This window comes from Mandrillus leucophaeus, unplaced genomic scaffold (genome assembly GCF_000951045.1).
Source record: "Mandrillus leucophaeus isolate KB7577 unplaced genomic scaffold, Mleu.le_1.0 Scaffold26, whole genome shotgun sequence".
NCBI classification, from domain to species: Eukaryota; Metazoa; Chordata; class Mammalia; order Primates; family Cercopithecidae; genus Mandrillus; species Mandrillus leucophaeus.
This window is the reverse complement of record NW_012102698.1, coordinates 338,109-344,189: the sequence shown is the minus strand read 5'-3', so window position 1 is coordinate 344,189 and position 6,081 is coordinate 338,109.

The window sequence follows — 6,081 nt, the reverse complement described above, 5'->3', positions numbered from 1 at the left end:
GAGGCTGAGGCAGGAGAATGGCATGAACCCGGGAAGTGGAGCTTGCAGTGAGCCGAGATCGCACCACTGCACTCCAGCCTGGGCGACAGAGAAAGACTCAAAAAAAAAAAAAAAAAAAAGAAAAAGGCCACAGGCACTCATGAGCTGGTCACTGTCATGATTATGAGTGACACCATAGGCCGGGGCCCAGGGTTCTCTGCCGTCCACGGCTGCCCTTCCCACCTCCCACAGCCACCACCCTGGATCAGTGCTGCCACCAACTGTCCACATCTCTTCAGGTCCCTAAGGCCCCTGAGTTGACACTAGGGGGAGCGTTAGCCCCAGAGCCCTCTCCTGGGCCAAAGCTCCCTGGACCTCAGGACGGGGGTATTTCATCATCCCTCTCCGCCCTTCTCACACCCCAGAAATGTCGGGAGGGTGAGCAAGTGCTGCCAAGTGACGGGAGTAGGGATCTGGCTCTGCTGCAGCCTGTGCCAAAACTGGACCTTCGGAGGTCCCTGCAGATGGAGAACAGGGCTGGCCTCTGCATCCTGGGCCCTGATGCCAGATCCTGGTCCACTCAGACACAGGCAGCGAAGGCCCAGTCGGGATGGGGGAGGTTGGGAAGGACTCGTGTGGACCACCTGACCAATCCCCCTGTAGTTCATAGGGAGAGGGGACAAGTGAGAGGACGCAGTGACTTCCCCGTGGGCTCAGACCACATGCTTTGGGAAGCTGAGCAAGGCCTGACCCCTGAGTGGCCCAGCCTGGTAGGGGATCAGCTGGCTCTCCTTATGTGTCCACTGGGCCATCATTCATTCACCATGCATTTATTGAGCACATACTGTATGTGAGACTCAGCTGTGCCAGGACAAACATGAAGAGAAACCAATCTTGCCCTTGGGAAACTCCGGTAGGCTCAGAGAAGGACCTGCTTTATTCTGACACCATGATGGGACAGCCAGAGACAAAGGGCCAGAGTTGTCTTCTGAGAATGTGTGGTGGGTTTTAGAAGTCTCAGGCCTCCCAACCCAGGCTCCAAGGCCTCAGAGATCAGAGCACCGCTCAATCCTTGAGCCGTTCCCCGACTTCCTGTAGGAGGTGTCCCTGAGTCCCCACCTGGATGGGAGGCTGGACCACAGACAAACGGAAAATGCCTGAGCTTCGTTTGCTGAAAAGTGGGGATGATTGGCGGGACGCAGTGGCTCATGCCTGTAATCCCAGCACTTTGGGAGGCTGAGGCGGGTGGATCACCTGAGATCAGGAGTGCGAGACCAGCCTGGCCAACATGGTGAAACCCCGTTTCTACTAAAAATACAAAAAATTAGCCAGGCGTGGTGGTGGGCGCCTATAATCACAGCTACTTGGGAGGCTGAGGCAAGAGAATCGCGTGAACCCTTGAGGTGGAGGTTGCGGTGAGCCAAGATCGCCCCATTGCACTCCAGCCTGGGCAATAAGAGCAAAACTGTCTCAAAACAACAACAATAAAATAGGGATGATCAAGTGAGGATAATTTAAGGGGTGCTCAGAAGCCAAGAGATCCTGCCAGGTGGGCACCCCAGCCTATGGGTGCCCTGTAAGCTTTCTTTCCCCCACCCCTTTTCACAGTCCAAGGTCCCCCCAGAGTAGTGGCTGCCCGATCTGCTCCCCTCCCTTGCCCACCCTTCCTTAAGCCTCCTCTGAGGCAGGGAAGGTTTGTGCCCCTCCCCAGCCCTTCCCCAGTCACCTGTGGAAGACACAGGCCACTCTCTGGGCCTCGGTTTTACGAATAAATGGGCTGCATCCCTGTGGCCCCTGTGGTGGCAGCAAGCAGAGGGGCCCTCAGGCCAGGACGGAGTCAGCTCCAAGGGCCAGCCAGTGAAAAGAACCAGGGTCAGGATGGAGGTGGCTCCACCACACCTGGGAGGATGTGCCCAGGCTGAGCTAAATCTGGCCTGGCCTGCAGTTGAGGTGCAAGGCTCATTTCTGGCCAGGCATGACCACCACTAGGCAGAGGGTCAGAGGAACCACAGTGTTCATCTTCCCTCTAGCCCATGTTTGTGGCGCTAAACCAAAAAAAAAAAAAAAATGCAACAAATCTAAGACCATCCTATGAAATCCAGATTATATTGTTTTAGGCATCTCCAAATCCTTTGTGGAAAGGGCTAGGAAAGGAAGGAAGGATGAAATGAACTAAATAAGTGACGTCACTCTTTTGGGGGAAAGGACACCAGCACTGTCGGTGGACTAAAACTCAGACGTGAGCAGAATATTAGGTGCTAGACCTGCCGAAGGTTGCAGAAACCCAGAGCGCCTTAGGGTTAGGGTTAGGGTACCAGGACCTAAAAGACCCCAAGCTCAACAGCATTCAGATCACCAAGGCAGCCGCCTCAGGGCACATGAACTGCATGCAGTCACTGGCTGCTTCTGGGCAAAGACAGCCAGGCGGCCCTGCCCCTTTACGGTATTTTCCAATAGCAATCTTAATTATTTTTTCCTGATTGTAAAAGGAACAAAGGCTCAGATGAAAATTTGGAAATTTAGTAAAGGTATTCAGAAAAACATTAGTTATCTGTGATCCTGACTTCCACAGGTTATATTGCTAACATTGGGGTGCATTTTTTTCTAATCGTTTTCCTGACATATATCATATATATGCACATGTGCCATTTTCTTTTCCTTTTCTTTCTTTTTTTTTTTTTGAGGCAGAATTTCACTCTTGTTGTCCAGGCTGGAGTGCAATGGTGCGATCTCAGCTCCCTCTGCCCTCCACCTCTCAGGTTCAAGCAATTCTCCTGCCTCAGCCTCCCGAGTAGCTGGGATTACAGGCGTGAGCCACCACGCCTGGTCACACGTGCTGTTTTCTTGTCATCATCATCATCATCATCAATGTGTGTGTGTGTCTTACAAAACTGGGATCGTACTGTAAATATAGTCTTGTACCCTACTTCGTTCTCCTACCATTTGATCATGAGCATTTCCTCATGTCCTAAATATACTTCAATTAAAAATAAACACGAGACACAGTGGCTCATACCTCTAATGCCAGCACTTTCGGAGGCCAAGGCAGGAGGATCACTTGAGCCCAGGAGTTCAAATCCAGCTTGGGCAACATAGGGACACCCTGTCTCTACCAAAAATTTTTTTAAAAAATTAGCCAGGCATGGTAGCGCACACCTGTAGTCCCAGCTACTCGGGAGGCTGAGGCGGGAGAATTGCTAGAACCTGGGAGGTGGAGGTTGCAGTGAGCTGAGATCGTGCTACCAAACTCCAGCCTGGGTGACAGAGCAAGACACTGTCTCAGGGGAAAAAAAAAGAAGAAGAAGAAGAAGAAAAGAAAAGAAAAGAAAAAAGAAAAGAGAAAAGAAAAAAATCCACATGTAAGTGGATCCATGTAGTTCGAGCCCAGGTTGTTCACGTGTGACGTGTACTGCTTAGTGGCTGAATGATATTCACGCTGTAAGTCCCACGTTGCTTACCATTTGCTTTGTTTCCCATTTTTCTCAGTTCTTAAGGTATAATTTATGTACAGTGAATACACTCTTTTTTTTTTTTTTTTAATAGATGGAGTCTCCCTCTGTTGCCCAGGCTGGAGTGCAGTGGCACCATCTTGGCTCACTGCAACCTCCGCCTCCTGGGTTCAAGCGATTCTCCTGCCTCAACCTCTCAAGTAGCTGGACTACAGGCGCCCACCACCATGCCCAGCTAATTTTTGTATTTTTTAGTAGAGACGGGGTTTCACCATGTTGGTCAGGCCGGTCTCAAACTCCTGACCTCGTGATCCACCTGCATCAGCCTCCCAAAATGCTGGGATTACAGGTGTGAGCCACTGTGCCAGGCCAAATACACTCCTTTTAGTGTACAGTTCTTGAAGTTTTGATGAATGTATACAGTTATGTAATGTATTAGTCCATTCTCATGCTGCTATAAAGAATTGCTCAAGACTGGGTAATTTATAAAGGAAAAAGGTTTAATTGACTCACACATCTGCATGGCTGGGGAAGCCTCAGGAAACTGATAATCATGGCAGAAGGGGCAGCAAACATGTCCTTCTTCACATGGCAGCAGGAAAGAGACATGCTGAGCAAAGGCGGGAAAACCTCTTATAAAACCATAAGAACTCATGAGAATTTACTCACTATCGAGAACAGCTTGGGGGTAACTGCCCCCACGATTCAGTTACCTCACACCAGGTTCCTTTCATGACACATGAGGATTATGGGAACTACAACTCAAGATGAGATTTGAGTGGGACACAGCTAAACCGTATCATGTAACCATCACCACAATCAAGATATAGAACTCTTCCATCACCTCCCCAACAGATGGACCCTTTGTAGTCAACCCCTCCTTACACCCCCAGTCCCTAGAAACCATTGATATGTTTTCTGTTTCTATAGTTTTACCTTTTCCAGAATGCCATATGAATGGAACCATGCAATATGTAGCCTTGTCTTTTTTCACTTCACATGACTCATCTGAGATTCATCTATGTGGTTTCATATGTCAGTATTTTATTCCTTCTTCTTCTCCTTTTTTTTTTTTTTTGAGACAGGGTCTCCCTCTGTCACCCAGGGTGGAGTACAGTGGTACAATCCCTCCTCACTTCAACCTCTGCCTCCCGGGTTCATGCGATTCTCATGCCTCAGCTGCCTGAGTAGCTGGAATTACAGCCACGCACCACCACGCCCGGCTAATTTTTGTATTTTTAGCAGAGATGGGGTTTTCCCATGTTGGCCAGGCTGGTCTCAAACTCCTGGCTTCAAGTCATCCGCCCACTTTGGTCTCCCAAAGTGCTGGAATTCCAGGCGTGAGCCACTGTGCCTGGCCTTCTTTTGTTTTTTTATTTTTTATTTTTATTTTTTGACAGTGTCTCGTTCTGTCACCCAGGCTGGAGTGCAGTGATGCAATCATAGCTCACTGCAGCCTTGAACGCCCGGGCTCAAGTGATCCTCCTGCCTCAGCCTCCTGAGTAGCTGGGACTACAGGCACGTGCCACCATGCCCCGCTCATTTTTTACTTTTTTGTAGAGATGGGATCTTGCTATGTTGCCCAGGGTGGTCTCAAACTCCTGGCCAGAATCCATCCTTCTGCCTCAGCCTCCCAAAGTGCTGAGATTACAGGCATGAGCCACCACGCCCGGTCCCAGTAAATTCATTTCAAATGTATCTGACCTATACAGAAAGAACATGATAAAGAGATAGCATTCACTTGTTTTCACTTGGCACTAAGCAAAGTCCACAGGTGTTGTCTTCCAGGGGCAAGGGACAGGATCTGTGCGTATTCTCGCTTGTGATTCATCATATGACTATGTAGCCGTGTCTGGTTTCTCTTTAGGGTGGCATTTGGCTTTCAGCAAGCTCCTATTAAACTGTAAATGAACTAAATAAACACAATGCTGCTTCACTTGGCCATCGCTATGTCAGGATCTCTTCATGAAAGACGAACGGCACAGAGTTAGAATTCAAATACTCTACAAGAGGGATAATACTGGGCCGGGTGGTGGCTCACCCCTGTAATCCCAGCACAGTGGGAGGCCGAGGCAGGCGGATCACTTGAGGTCAGGAGTTCCAGACCACCCTGGACAACACGGTGAAACCCCATCTCTACTAAAAATGCAAAAATCAGCTGGGTGTGGTGGTGGGTGCCTGTAATCCCAGCTACTTGGGAGGCTGAGGCAGGAGAATTGCTTGAACCCGGGAGGCAGAGGTTGCAGTGAGCTGAGATCAAGCCCACTGTACTGGATGACACAGCCGTCTTGAAGAAAAAAAAAAATGTGCAGCCCAGGATGCTCAAGGGTGGGGCTTTCTCAACATTCCCACCATCCTCATGGCAAACCCCTGGATCGTAGAGGGATTCTGCTTCTCTTTCTCCTCCTTTTTTGTATTTGAATTTGGATTCCTGGGTTTTGTTTCTACCCCTCCCCTGGCAGCAATAGATCTTTGCCCATTCCCTGAGACAGAGGGAATTTACTGCTTTTGCTTTCTTTCTTTCTTTTATTCTTTCTCTCTCTCTTTTTTTTTTTTTTGCGGCGAGTCTCCCTCTGTTGCCCAGGCTGGAGTGCACTGGCTTGATCCTGGCTCACTGTAGCCTTTGCCTCCCAGGTTCAAGCAATTCTCCTGC